The sequence below is a fragment of the Podarcis gaigeae genome, assembly GCF_964106915.1.
Source record: "Podarcis gaigeae genome assembly, chromosome: 4".
Lineage (NCBI taxonomy): Eukaryota > Metazoa > Chordata > Lepidosauria > Squamata > Lacertidae > Podarcis > Podarcis gaigeae.
This window is the reverse complement of record NC_139677.1, coordinates 106,258,150-106,273,126: the sequence shown is the minus strand read 5'-3', so window position 1 is coordinate 106,273,126 and position 14,977 is coordinate 106,258,150. Positions and strand designations below refer to the sequence as shown.

At 42.6% G+C, this 14,977-nt stretch overlaps 2 protein-coding genes across 5 annotated transcripts in view; both read right to left on the bottom strand.

Moving 5' to 3' along the window:
* The window catches only part of LOC310843317 (uncharacterized protein), a 164,028-nt gene that overhangs the window by 139,246 nt on the left and 9,805 nt on the right, over nucleotides 1-14,977 (bottom strand). The gene's annotated exons all lie outside the window — the stretch shown is intronic.
* Nucleotides 8,505-14,977, bottom strand: part of LOC310843215 (uncharacterized protein) — a 292,631-nt gene continuing 286,158 nt past the window's right edge. For all 4 annotated transcript variants that reach the window (XM_083736129.1, XM_083736128.1, XM_083736130.1 and 1 more), the window contains exon 7: nucleotides 8,505-8,775. The gene's annotated coding sequence lies outside the window, so the exon portion shown is untranslated. The remainder of the gene's footprint in view (nucleotides 8,776-14,977) is intronic.

The window sequence follows — 14,977 nt, the reverse complement described above, 5'->3', positions numbered from 1 at the left end:
CCAAATTACACACAAATTACAAAAATAACCATAGACACATAATTTTCTTGGCAAACAATAAAACATCTATTGGTCTTAACACTAAAGACCCAACTTCCCGTCTGTTCCATATTTCAAATTCATATTACTTATTGCCAATACACGTTTTTTCCATAATTAAACTTATTTTCAATAAATCTAATTTCTTCTATCTACCTAGCAACTATTACTGAAGTTCCTCGAATGCTGCAACTGAATTTAAACTACTATATTTATTTTTCAGATATTCTTTGAAAACCTCCCATTTAGAAACAAATTCCTGTTTTGATTTATTCTTTATTTTTTCTGATAAACCATCTAATTCGGCATATTCTGTCAGCTTTTGGATCCAATCTTGTATAGAGGGGATTTCATTACTCTTCCATTTTGCTGCGATCAAAACTCTTGCTGCCGCCGTCGCATATAAAAAGATACCCTTCCTCTTTTGTGGAATATCCAAATCTGTTATTCCCAGGAGGTAGGCCTGGGAATCTCTTTATTGAAAGAGATCTTTAGCATTTTTTGCAGTTCTGCATGTATACTCTCCCAGAATACCTGTATTTTCCTACATGTCCACCACATATGATAGAATGTTCCTGAGTCTCCGCATCTCCAACAATTACTTGACACATTTTTATACATTTTCGAAAGTTTCCATGGTGTTAGATACCATCGATGATGCATTTTTTGAAAGTTCTCTCTAATCGTGTAACAGTTTGTGAATTTCCAATTGATCTTCCATAATTTTTCCCATTGGGCCATGGTTATTGAATGGCCAAAATCCTGGGACCACCTCACCATTGCCACTGTTACCTCCTCCTCCTTGACTGGACGGTCAAGGAGGAGTCGGTAAGTTTTGGAAAGTTTTTCTTTTAGAATTTACAAGATCAGATTCAAATCGGGAAATATCTACTGAGAACCCCTTTTGTTTGTCAGATTTAAATTTTTCAAGTAACTGATGGTATTGGAACCAGTCTGAAATGTGTTCTCTTATTTCCTCAAATTTTTTAAATTTTATTTGGTTATCTTCATTTTTTAGAAGTATTTTATATGTTGGCCAGCTTTCCTGAGTATTTTTCCGTTTTACTGCTATGGCTTCTACTGGAGAAGTCCACCACGGGACTTTAGGCTCCATCAGGTCTTTATATTTTTCCCATACAGCAAAGAGTGACTTTCTTATTATATGGTTGGTAAAATTTTTATGAATTTTCGCTTTTCCATATATTAGGTAGGCGTGCCATCCCCAACGGTTGTCAAAACCTTCCAGGTCCAGGAGGTCCAGATCCTGCAATGTGCACCAATCTTTTAGCCAGGTGAAACAGGCTGCCTCGTAGTAAAGTTTTAGATCGGGTAGAGAAAAACCTCCTCTCTCTTTTATGTCTATTAAGACCAGGTGTTTAATCCTAGGTTTCTTCCCTTCCCACAGAAATATGGAAATTTCTCTTTGCCATATCTTGAGACAACCTGCTTCACCCAGTATCGGAATCATTTTAAATAAAAAGATTAATTTTGGAAGCACATTCATCTTTATAATGGAAATCCTACCCAGAAATGTTAATTTTAGTTTACTCCAGGTTACCAAGTTTTTTCTAATCTCTAGCCAAGTTTTGGTGTAATTATCCTGAAATAAGTTAATGTTCTTGGGGGTGATCCAAATACCCAAGTATTTCGCTTTTGAAGAGATTTTCAGGCCCAATATTTTTTCTAAGTCGTCCTTTTCTTCTGTAGTTACATTTTTAACAAGCATTTTTGTTTTTGTTATGTTCAGCTTAAAGCCTGCCACTTCTCCAAATTCTTTAATCAGTTCCAGCACTCTTTTCAGCTTCAAAGTGCTTCGTGCTTTGCTTACAACCTTCAGAAGTCAGAAAAGCCAAACATGCTTTGTTGTCCTGATAAACCTGGATTGGACATTTGACAGGAATTCTTGTGTCTTTACACAACTGTAACAACCATTCACAATCCACGAGTGAATAAGACAATGCATTCAGTTCAGCTTCACAAGAACTTAAACTTACTGTTGTTTGCTTCTTGCACGACCAATCAAATAGACCCTGATTGTACATATAGCAAACTCCAGACGTGCTTTTCCTGTCTGTAGTGTCACTTCCAAAACTCGCATCAGCAAATATCTCAAGACCATCAGACTTCTAATTGTTAAATGTCAGTCTGTAATGCATAGTGCCTTTCAAATAGCGTCCTACACGTTTCAGAGCTTTCCAATCCTTAACAGGATTGTTGACTTGTCTGCTTAGCAAGTTACAGCTAAGTGCAATGTCAGGTCTTGAATATCTGGCAATGAATATTAGTTTGCCTAGCACACTTCTGTACAGTGTAGTGTCAGAAAATGCTTCTTCCGTGTCATCTACCTGATAACTTGTTGTCATTGGTGTGTCTACAGGGTTAGCATCCATCAGGTTTAGCTTGGTTAACACATCAGCAATTTTCTGTGACTGGTATACTAGGAATTAAAGCTGCATCACATGATGAACACTGCAAGATGGCGGAGGCTGCTGAGCAGACTGCCAGAAGTTACACCCCGGGGAAAGCTGAAACAGTATCCCAGAGCATGCAGGGATGTGTTCGTGAAAACGGAAGCTCCACAAAAGGGAGGCTTTTGGAGGAAGAGTGCACGAGGGGGGTGTTTCCTGTTCAGGGGGTGAAATCTCCAAAGCAGGAGGAGCAAGGGGAGTTGGCTGCCACGTCATCCCAACCATCACTGCAACCAGCAGGTGGCACTGATATTGGAAGCAGTGGAAAGTTTTTCCTGTGAGAAGTTTGGGCAGAGTCCAAATGCCAGGATGTTCCAGTACAAAGGCTAAGGCAAAACTTTGTGGAAGATGGAACTGGTTCACCACATTTACATCACAGAAGGGTCCAATCCACCAGTTGGGTGAAGACTCCTTGGAGGTGCAAAGTATTGTGGAGTCCGGCACACTTCCCTGTTTTCCATTCAGCTTTCTGGACTTTTCCAGAATGTGCACAGCGCTAGCCGCTTGGTGTGTAAGCTTGTAGAAGATAGAGTCCACACGCTGTTGTTCTAAACTAACAGCTTTATTTACAGCAGAACAGTAAAAATAAACAAACCATCTGAGACAGCAGGCATCTTGCTTCCTTGCTTGGCAGCAAAAGCGAAAGTCAGACAGAACAAAGAAACAGCTTCTACAGAAGTTGGAGACAGCTCCTCCCCAGAACAGGCAGGACGATGGGTTCTGAGCTGTTAAGCCTATAAGCTCTGATTCCCCATCACATATATAAGCTCTGATTCCCCATCACACCCCTCTCGTCCTGCACTGCTGGGGACTCGTAGGTTTCACCACTTACCCCAAACACAGACCTTTACAGAACTCCCCATGACGCTGAAAGCTCAAGGTTTCATGAACCCATCTGCCAGGTTCTTCTGGCTTGAACAGTACTGCAATCTCACCAAGCCTAACTGGATACTCTGAAACCCATTTTGGAAACAGATGCCTAGGTGTTTGGTTCTGGCCTTAAACTGCCCAGACTCTGCCAACTTCAGACAGGGTTGATTGTCCTCCCACACCGTGACAGGGAAACAACAATCCCTGCAGATTTCTTGAACCAAACAAACACAGAATTCCAATTCCCTGCAAAGTTCAGACAGCACACTGAATTCAGCTTCAGTAAAGGAAAGCGCAATAAAATTTTGCTTCTGGGTGTGATGGCCTGGGATTCAGATTCAGATGCTGAACCTAAGGAATCCCAACCTGCACAGGATTCCTCGCCTCCAGAACCAGCTGAGCCGGGGTTGGGGCACGAGCCTGAAGGGTCCTCACCTGTGCTGGATCCTCAGGTGCAGACACCAGCTGAGTCTGCTCTGGCTCCGGAGGTGATGGAGAACCCATTGCCTGCAGGTGCTCCACTCTAAGCCCTGTCAGAGGAAGCTGGGGTTACCTCTGGGTCCAGTAACCCTCCAGCCTCTCCTGAGCTGCAGAGGCTCAGGGCAGAGAGGCAGAGGGAACTAAGTTCCCACAGGAGTGCTCACCTCCAGGCCACGAAAGGAGAGTCTTCTGAGGATCAGGGCTGCCCTATGCCTCGGGACATATAAATGCCAGCCAGCCCCAGTCCCAAGTTGCGGGAGCAACGTTGGTGGTTGTCAGTCGCTGCCTGAACCCTGCCCTGCACCCAGCTTCAGCTTTTATGGACTGCCTTCATATTGCTTCATCAACCACGGGCTGGACTTGGACCTTGCCTCTTGATTAACCCCCGGGACCAGCACACCGTGACATCCACCCAACCAAAGAGTCCCCAAACCTTACCACCATCCCAGATACGGGCTTCCTGTTAGCCAGATTCGCCCAATCGTTATCTCTGCAGAACATCAGCTAGCCATCACCCTTAGCTGACAGCTTGAGACAGACATCCTTGGTATCCTGCAGATACGCAGCACCCTTCCATTCCAGGCACTCACACTCGGGTTTGTAGCTTCCTTGCTGAGCAGGTTGGTAGCAAAAGCAATGTTCGGTCTGCTCTACCTGGACAGATACAACAGCCTACCCAGAGCTGACTGAAAAATCTCAGCATTTTTGAACTCAGCGCATTCTACTTGCTGACTATCTTTCACATAACTTGTCTCCATGGGTATTCTGACCCCTGAATTCATACATCCTGAACTTCTCAAGCAGTGATGCTTACTTGAATAAAATATTGGTGGGGGCCAGGTAAGGCCCTCCTTGCACAATCAACCACATGATGCATGTACACCATTTGAATGGCAATGCCTATAATGGCAGTGACATTTAAAAAAAGTAAAATTTTGAGCCCAGCACCTCCCCTTGCCCTGGAGAACACTTCTAGCATGTCATCTCCCCTACCTGTGTCCATTTGGTATCACCCTTTCCAGGTTTTTGCCTGTCCATTGTGTTTGTCTTTCATTTGTTCTCCTTGTTGGAATTCTAGCCCGGTCAGAGGTATGTGCCTATCTGTTCAGGCACGGGCTGAATTCCTTAGACCTCCCTCCGGCGACTCCCGGCAGGAAAAACATACGAGGTCCGTTCCGGCGATTTTCCTCAGGCTGTGAGAAAAACACACCAACTGCTTCTCCTCCTCCCTGCTCCCTGCATATCCCCAGGGAGGGGAATCAGACACAGACAGAAATGTAACTACATTCTTTTATTCCTGTCTTTAGCAGTCATACAGTAAAAGATGTCTGCTCTCTTCAACAAACAGAGAGAAACTCCAAACTCCACCCATGTACATCCTGTACAGGTCATATGACACATCCTGAGCTCACATCCTGTGCTCAATAAGGAGAATGGACTGCCCCTTCGTTTTCATGGCAACAGTCACATACTTCCTGTTTGGCTTTCCAGCCACAAGCAGCAGACTGAGCTGCTAGAGCCTTTGCTTGCTGCAGCATTGCTGCTTTAGAATAACATACTCCCCCTAAAGTATCAATGCGTGCTGCGAGCAAAGCGTCATCCAGAGAAGAAAACAAACAGTTGTTATACTTATAACATTCCCCTGTTGTTTCAGTTCCACCCTTGGAACTACCCGCCACTGGTTTTACCAATGTACCTCTCTGGTTGTGTGACTTCCAAGGAATGAGTGCTTCTGCATTACCTTGGTTAACAACTCTCTGTTGTGCCTTTGTCTCTGACTCAGACACAGCTTCAATCTGACCTTGGTCGTTTACAACAGCAACAGCTAAGTTAGCAAACTCTTGTGAATACCTCTTGAGTGGTACACCCTTCGTTGCTCTCTCAGACCTACGTAAGAGGTGCTGCTCTTCTTTGCTTTCTGGTTCAACCTTTGGACTCTTTGGAGAACCAGTACCAATTGTAAACAGTGGTTCATCCTCCTCTTCTGAGGGTCTAGTCATTATGTGAGATTTCCTCTCAATGACTGTGACAACTGAGCTGTCTGAGCTATCGCTGTCATCATCAGTACTACTGAACTCAATAAAATCAACATCATCATCATCATCAGAATCATCATTATCACCTGTGGGAAATGTGTGAACAATCACTCTCTCCTGTTCAGGAGCACTCTCTAGAAATTTTGTGAGAATCACCTTTCCAGATTCAGACAAAATTACTCTGTAGAGACCCTTTTCATAACCCACAAAAATGCCTCTGGCATTCTTTACTCCACCTGGAGCTTCTGTTCTCACATGAGACCCAAACACTTTGAAATGGGCAACAGAAGGTTTTCTGTGGAACAGTTTCTCAAAAGGAGAACTTCCCAAGTCTTTTGAAAACTTTCTCAACCACGTATAACAAAATGACATTAGCGACTCAGCCCAGTACTCATGTGACAGATGTGAACTAAGCAATTGCGCTTCCATTCCCTTTTGCAATTCTTTGTTCACCTTAACACAGACACATCTGTTCCAAGCTTCTTCGGAACTAGCAATTTTGTGTCTTATCCCTTTCTTCTTCAGGAAGCTCTGGAAATCCTGTGAAAGAAAAATTGGCTTCTCATCTGTGCAAAGACAATTTATGTCAGCATCATGCATATTTTTAACCTTGTCACAAAACTCTTTAAACCTTTCTAAGGCTTCTTGCGGTCTCTCCAAAAGATAAATCCAGACAAAACCTGTAAAAGAATCAACACATATTAGGTAATACTTTGCATTGCCTCTAGATGGTGCTAAAGGACCAATCACATCAGCATACACCCTCTGAAATGCCCTGTTGACCCTCGAGGTCACCTTCTTGGTGTTCTCCTTGGCTACACCTGCAAAAGAAATCATGTTAGAATCACAAGAATTACATTCCATGTAATCACTTTGATCAAATGTCAACAAATACAGTCCATCTTTCTCTTTGGCAGAAAGATACAGCTCTCCATCTTTGTAGATCTCGCAATGTTGATAATCATAGGACAGTTTTAGTCCCTTCTTGGCAATCTGCGAAACGCTGAGCAGATTGTACTTCAACTCTGGAACCAAATATACATTGTTTATAGTCAAGTTCAGACTTTCAAGATACACAGTCCCAATTCCGGTGGCTTCCAGCTCTTGACCGTTGGCCTGTTGTACCGCGAAGCTTTGCTTCTTAAACGTAAAAAATAGTCCTCTGTGTCCTGTCATGTGAACTGTCGCTCCCGTGTCCAAAACGAAAGAATTCCCCACTTCTGGTGTGGCTTTTAGGGACATCAAAGCCTTTGCAGTCTTTGCCTTTGGGATGGTACGACTTTTGCCTGACGCCTCAGACTTTGTGGAGCTTCCCTTGGCTCCTTTCTGCTGACGTGGCTTCTTGCAGTACCGCTGAAGATGCCCAGTCTGGTCACAATTGTAGCATCGGACAACGTTTAACGCTACAGCATTTTCTCCAGTAGCAACAGCAGTGGGGGTGTCAGAACTCCGTTCTTGTCTCACCCTGTCCTTGACTTCCATTTTGAGTCCTTGCATTGACTCTCAAACACAAGCCTCTAAAATCCAATAGCTGGCTTGTTTACACTCTGTGCACCTGGCAGCTATAACACTGGCCGCTTTGGAAAGTCCCTTTCCAACAGTTCCTTTGGGCCTAAGTCAAAACATAGGCTGTTTTTGCCTCTCTGAGGCAAAGCCTGACTTCCAGCCCTCTCGTGAAACTGGCCTTCGTTGCTAAGCAACAGCATTCCTTTCCTTGGACAGGATTAACCACAGGAATGTTTGGAATGCAGAGCTCTTCTCTCTCGGAGCAGTTTTTCCCAAACCTTGCTCCCTTGAAGCAGAGAATGAATCAATCTGCATGCACACTTCTAAGCCCGAAAATTTCATACCTGGGCTCCGTTGCTTGGCTTTCAGCTTCTTCTGGTCAGCTTCTGGCTGCAGAGAATCAGCTTTCTCACCTCAGGCCTCCATGGAGCAATGAATACAGCAGCTCTGCCACTCATTCTGCAGACTTCCATGGATCGTAGAAACCATCCTCTGCTACCACTGTTGGAATTCTAGCCCGGTCAGAGGTATGTGCCTATCTGTTCAAGCACGGGCTGAATTCCTTAGACCTCCCTCCGGCGACTCCCGGCAGGAAAAACATACGAGGTCCGTTCCGGCGATTTTCCTCAGGCTGTGAGAAAAACACACCAACTGCTTCTCCTCCTCCCTGCTCCCTGCATATCCCCAGGGAGGGGAATCAGACACAGACAGAAATGTAACTACATTCTTTTATTCCTGTCTTTAGCAGTCATACAGTAAAAGATGTCTGCTCTCTTCAACAAACAGAGAGAAACTCCAAACTCCACCCATGTACATCCTGTACAGGTCATATGACACATCCTGAGCTCACATCCTGTGCTCAATAAGGAGAATGGACTGCCCCTTCGTTTTCATGGCAACAGTCACATACTTCCTGTTTGGCTTTCCAGCCACAAGCAGCAGACTGAGCTGCTAGAGCCTTTGCTTGCTGCAGCATTGCTGCTTTAGAATAACACTCCTATGTGTGTTGCCAGTAGAAGCCACAATTCTGTGGGTACTCTAGGTGGTGCAGAAAGCACCTAGAAGCTCCCTAGAGGTTGAAGTGCCGATAAACTTCAGTTTTGAGATCTATAAATTCCAATTAGCCAGCAGAGGGTGTCACAGGGCCAGCCTACCTTCCCTTTAAAGCAAACATGGGTCTCCAGCTGTTTTTGGACTACAACTCCCATCATCCCTAGCTAGCAGGACTAACGGGAAGGGATGATGGAAACTGTAGTCCAGGAGCTGCTGGGGACCCAAGTTTGGGAAACCCTGCTTCAAAGCAACTTTTGCGTTTGGCCTGCAAATATGGGACCTCCACACTTTTGTATTTTCTAGTATTTTGATTTTCTTGTGACCTTTGTACTTTATTTATTTATAGAGAGAAAATTAAAAGAGAAATTGTATGGCAAGTAGTGGAAGAATAAAAGGTTGTGTCTGGGGAAAAAACCCAAAAAAACCCTGGGGGGTGTCCTCCTCAAATATTTTATTGGGGGACAAAGACCGCTAGGGCTTTAAGAGTTGGTGCCTACTCCCTATACCCACAAGTCTCAGGAATGTTACAACATAAAAACACAATATAAAAACACAAACCGACCTTTGTATAGATTCTTTGATGAGAAGTGAGATGGGAGCTCCTCCAGAAGCTCTTTCCACATTCCGCACACTAATATGGTTTCTCCCCTGTATGAATTCTTTGATGGGAAGTGAGATTGGCGCTCTGACTGAAGCTCTTTCCACATTCCACACACTGACAGTGTTTCTGCCCTGTATGAATTCTTTGATGGGAAGTGAGAGAGGAGCTCTTCCTGAAGCTCTTTCCACATTTCACACACGGATAGGGTTTCTCCCCTGTATGAATTCTCTGATGTGAAATGAGATCGGTGCTCCTACTGAAGCTCTTTCCACATTCCACACACTGATAGGGTTTCTGCCCTGTATGAATTCTTTGATGGGAAGAAAGATGGGAGCTCTGACTGAAGCTCTTTCCACATTCCACGCACTGATAGGGTTTTTCCCCAGTATGAATTCTCTGATGCAAAGTGAGAGAGCAGCTGTTACTGAAGCTCTTTCCACATTCCACACACTGATAGGGTTTCTCCCCTGTATGAATTCTTCGATGGGAAGTGAAATTGTGGCTGTGACTGAAGCTCTTTCCACATTCCACACACTGATAGGGTTTTTCCCCTGTATGAGTTCTTTGATGGGAAATGAGAGAGGAGCTCTGACTGAAGCTCTTCCCACATTCCACACACTGATAGGGTTTCTGCCCTGTATGAATTCTTTGATGGGAAGTGAGTTTGGAGCTTCCAGTGAAGGTCTTTCCACATTCCACACACTGATAGGGTTTCTCCCTAGTATGAATTCTTTGATGGGAAGTGAGAGAGGAGCTCTTCCTGAAGCTCTTTCCACATTCCACACACTGATAGGGTTTCTCCCCTGTATGAATTCTTTGATGGGAAGTGAGAGAGGAGCTTTCAGTGAAGCTCTTTCCACATTCCACACACTGATAGGGTTTCTCCCCAGTATGAATTATTTGATGGGAAGTGAGAGAGGAGCTCCGACTGAAGCTCTTTCCACATTCCACACACTGATAGGGTTTCTCCCCTGTATGAATTCTTTGATGGGAAGTGAGGTTGGAGCTATGAGTGAAGCTCTTTCCGCATTCCACACACTGATAGGGTTTCTGCCCTGTATGAATTATTTGATGGGAAGTGAGAGAGGAGCTCTGACTGAAGCTCTTTCCACATTCCACACACTGATAGGGTTTCTCCCCTGTATGAATTCTTTGATGGGAAGTGAGTTTGGAGCTTTGACTGAAGCTCTTTCCACATTCCACACACTGATAGGGTTTCTCCCCTGTATGAATTCTTTGATGCGAAGTGAGATTGGAGCTCTGACTGAAGCTCTTTCCACATTCCACACACTGATAGGGTTTCTCCCCTGTATGAATTCTCTGATGGGACATGAGATCGGTGCTCCTACCGAAGCTCTTTCCACATTCCACACACTGATAGGGTTTCGCCCCTGTATGAATTCTCTGATGCCTAGTGAGAGAGGAGCTCATACTGAAGCTCTTTCCACATTCCACACACTGATAGAGTTTCTTTCCAAGGATATTTTGTTGATGGGAAGTGGAATGGGAGCACTGACTGCAGCTTTCTCTAAACTCCAAATTTTTACGTGGCTTCTCCTCTCTGGGGATTTTATCGTGGTCACCTTCGTTCTTGATTTCTGATTCATCACAATCTGCCATGGAGACAAAAAGGGATTAGAGCCTCAGGAACAAATGAACAAATGGACTACAAAAAATCTCTCAAGAGAACACGTTAATGCTAAACTATAAAATAACAGATCAAGAGGTGGAAGGAGCCATTCAGAATATGAAACTGGGCAAATCTCCAGGGCCGGATGGTTTGACTTCAAGATATTACAGATCTTTGAAAGATTGGCTAGTACAGCCATTGAAGGAAGTCTGTAATGAAATACTAGAGGGGAAAAAGGCACCAGAGTCGTGGAAATACGCCTATATTACACTTATACCGAAAACATAATCGGAGAAGACACAACTTAAGAACTACCGCCCCATATCTTTGCTTAATGTGGATTATAAAATTTTTGCTGAAATTATGGCTAAAAGATTAAAAAAGGTATTGGTAGAAGAAATCCACAAAGATCAAGCAGGCTTTCTCCCGGGGAGACACTTGTCAGACAATACAAGGAATATAATCAATATTTTAGAAAAATTACAAGTGAATATTAATACTAAAGCAGTTTTGATATTTGTGGACGCAGAGAAAGCCTTTGAAAACATCTCTTGGAGCTTCATGAATAAAAATTTACAGGGAATGGGGGTAGGCCAAGGTTTTGAAAACGGTATAGGTGCAATTTATTCAGAACAAAAAGCTAAATTAATTGTGAATAATGTAATTACAGAAGAATTTAGGATTGAGAAAGGAACACGACAGGGCTGCCCAATTTCCCCATTGCTTTTTATTTCGGTCCTGGAGGTTTTGCTTAATATGATAAGAAAGGACCAATTGGTTAAAGATATACAAGTCGGAGCTAAACAGTATAAATTGAAAGCTTTTGCCGATGATTTAGTCTTGACATTGCAGGAGCCGGAATCCAGTACTAAAAGAGTATTGCAATTGATTCAAGAATTTGGTCAGGTTGCGGGATTTAAGTTGAATAAGTTGAAAACTAAGGTGTTAGAGAAGAACTTAACAGTGATTGAGAAAGAGAGGTTTCAGAAGGAGACAGGATTAACATTGGTTAAGAAAGTGAAATACCTGGGGGTTAATATGACTGCTAAGAATGTGAATTTATTTAAAGATAATTATGAAAAATGTTGGATGGAAGTGAAAAAGGATCTAGAAATATGGTCAAATTTGAAGTTATCATTGCTAGGCCGAATTGTTGTCATAAAGATGAATGTATTGCCAAGAATGTTGTATTTGTTTCAAAAACATTGCAAATTTTGGACAAGGTGGACTGTTTCAAGAAGTGGCAGAGAGATATTTCTAGATTTGTCTGGCAGGGCAAGAAGCCTCAAATTAAATTTAAGATTTTAACTGATGCTAAAGAAAGAGGGGGATTCGCCCTGCCAGACCTTAAAATTTATTATGAATCAGCCGCATTTTGCTGGCTGAAAGAATGCCTGCTTCTGGAAAACACAGACATTTTGGATTTAGAAGGTTTCAATAATGTATTTGGGTGGCATGCATATTTGTGGTATGACAAGGTCAAAGCACACAAAGCTTTTAAGAACCATATTGTCAGGAAAGCACTGTTTAATGTTTGGATAAGATATAAGGACTTGCTCGAAAATAAAACGCCAAGGTGGCTGTCACCAATGGAAACCAAGACTCTGAAAAACTTAATATGGAGGCAAATTGGCCGAAATATTGGGAAATCTTGGAACAAGAAGGAGATAGATTAAAACTGCAGAGTTTTGAAAAATTAAAAAACAAAGTACGAGACTGGCTCCATTATTATCAAATTAGGGAGACTTATAATTTGGATAAGAAAATTGCCTTTCAGGTGGAAAAATCAAAATTGGAAACAGAACTCTTAGAACCTAAAACTAAGAATTTGTCAAGAATGTATAACTGTTGAAATGGAATACACAGGATGAAATGGTTAAATCTGTTATGATTAAATGGGCACAAGATGTTGGATATAACATCATGATGGCTGACTGGGAACAGTTATGGACCACAGGTATGAAGTATACGGCATGTAATGCCTTAAGAGAGAATATAATGAAAATGATTTACAGGTGGTACCTGACACCAGTCAAGCTTGCAAAAATTTATCATTTGCCTGACAATAAATGTTGGAAATGTAAAGAGGTTGAAGGTACATTCTTTCACCTTTGGTGAAAGAAGAGTGGAAGAAATTTAAAGTTTATCTTCAGAAATATTGCAAAATTGAGGAATGTTAGAAAGATGTTGGGGGAAAAAATTATGTGGTTTTAGCAGAAAGGATATAAAGGATTAAGTAAAAATGAATTGGTGAAAGAGAGAAGGTAAAATTATGATATGTTAAGATAAATTATTAGGATAAAAACGAAGTTGGAAGGATTTGCTGGAATATTTAATTGAATTAGAATACAAAAACGGGAGGCGTGAGGAGGTCACGGAAATAAGTAAATGAAAGACAGGATATGGAAAGATTGAAATGTTTTTAACTTTTTTTTATTCTTTTTTTCTATTTTCTATCCCTTTTGTGTGTTTTTTTCCTGTCTTTTTTCATATTTGTAATTCTGTTGAAGCTTCAATGTCAGGGAACTGCCATCAGAGCAGGTGCTGGAAGGGCTCCAGGAGGTCAGGAGAGATTTAACAGCAGAGGAAGGAACCAGCAGGGGGAGAGAAGGAGCTCCGAAGGAAAGGGAGTCAGAAAGGGGGCTCTGGGATACTTCAAGCGAAAACAGTGAGGAGGTTTCAGGACCTCCTATAGGGACACCCACACCTCGCCGGAAACTGTCACGCCGAGAGTCCAGACGACGCGTTTCCGTTAAGGAGCTTTTATGTTGGAAGAGATTCCGTAACGCCCACTGTCGGATTCTGCCAGCGACTGAGGGAGCCATGCTTAAGGGCTCCGCTAATGACAGAGTGTTGCTAAGCTGAGCAAACCCTGAGGGACTAAGCTTTTACGCACAAGCAGCTCATCATCCCATCACATTCAATAAATAGTATTTTTTTTAAAAAATAGAGCCTCAGGAACAAATGAAGAAGAACTGAAGGGACTTCAGTGTTTGTTTATTACCTTTGTTGTTTCTCATTAACCAACATATTTATTATGAGATTCTGTTGAGGTGCTGAATGTTGCTTTGTTTGATATACAGTAGTGGTCAAAATTGTGGAATACTTTTGGAGAAAAGTGTATTTCTGAGGTTTGATGGCTCATAACACTGCTTCTTTTGGACTAACATCATACAATTATGTATCAACGGAAATTGTTCAATTACCCATATTCTATCTAATGCTATAGCCAAATAACCAACTTGCTTAGGTTGACTTTTGTCAGTGTCTTTTGTGATTGCTATCAAGTTGGTTGTTTTTTTTTGTGTTCATGTAAAACATAATAAAATTATAGAAATGGCATAAAGAGTTGAGGAGGCTTCTGGCGATCGCGGGAGTGAAAGCAAGCGGGATCCCTCAGTGCTGATAGAATCCAGCTTTTGAGGGGAAAAGAGAGTACTGCAAGAGCGCCGCAGCCCCCCAAACACCCTTGAAAGGATATTCAAGGGGCAGGGTCCTGGCACCGTCCAACAGCTTATCCTCCGGGTGCCAAGTAACCTCTTTTTTGGAGGCGACGAGAGTGGTGGGGTAGAGAAGCGGACAGCAGGAGGCCATTTCTATCCCTCAAGAGTGAAGCTCCAAGCTTGCACACAGAAGCGATCAGCTCTCAAACATTAAGAAATCGAATTGGGACTTTTAAAAATACAAATCCATGGATTAGAGCCAATTTGAAGTGGGTAAGGTCAGCCTTGCCTGGAATTTAAACTACACACAAGAACAATCTTCAGAGCGGGACAAAAACGTAAGTCAAGGCAAACGGATTAAACTGATAATTTATTTGACTGCCTTTTAAAGGACTATAAGGAGTATCAGGATTATAAAGATAGAGAAAAGGGGGAGAGTCGTTTGGAAGGCAATTAATAGTCTTATCAGTGAGTCGGTGGGAAACGTCGGGGGAGAAGACTCCGAGAGCTTTCTACTTTTGTTTTTAAAAAGATCTGCGCAATTGGCAGCGACGGACTTTAAAACTACTGATTTATTAATTCTAGCCTGTGAAGAGAGACAGAAGATACTAAGAGGGAAAATACTGTTTCTTTACCTTAATTTGCTGGAACTTTAAAAGAAGTTTGAGAGGAATTAGGAGTGTTTTTGCCCTCTGAAATTCATACCCCCCCCGCCTGCTTCTCTGCGTAGTGTTTGAATGGGATAGAAAGAAGCGAACTGCGCCATTTTTGTATCTTTGATGGGGGGGCTTTTGCCCTTCTCCTTCTCTTCCCCTCTCTTTGAGATTTAACACAGACTTTTATTCATTTGG